This window comes from Hipposideros armiger, unplaced genomic scaffold (assembly GCF_001890085.2).
Source record: "Hipposideros armiger isolate ML-2016 unplaced genomic scaffold, ASM189008v1 scaffold_1056, whole genome shotgun sequence".
Classification (NCBI taxonomy): Eukaryota; Metazoa; Chordata; class Mammalia; order Chiroptera; family Hipposideridae; genus Hipposideros; species Hipposideros armiger.
Window position 1 is genome coordinate 100,288 of NW_017732406.1, and position 232 is coordinate 100,519.

Sequence of the window (232 nt, forward strand, 5' to 3'; positions counted from 1 at the left end):
TTCTACTTGAAGGCATATACCCTAGAGAAATGAAAACATTTCACACCAACTCTTACAGATGAATGTTTATAGCAACATTATTTGTAGTAGCCAAACAGGTATACATAACTCTAACATCCATGAGCTCATCAAGGGATAAACAAAATGTTGTATATCAATACAATGTAATACAATTTTAAAACTCACAATATACTGATATACACTACAGAACAGATAAACCTTAAAAATACAA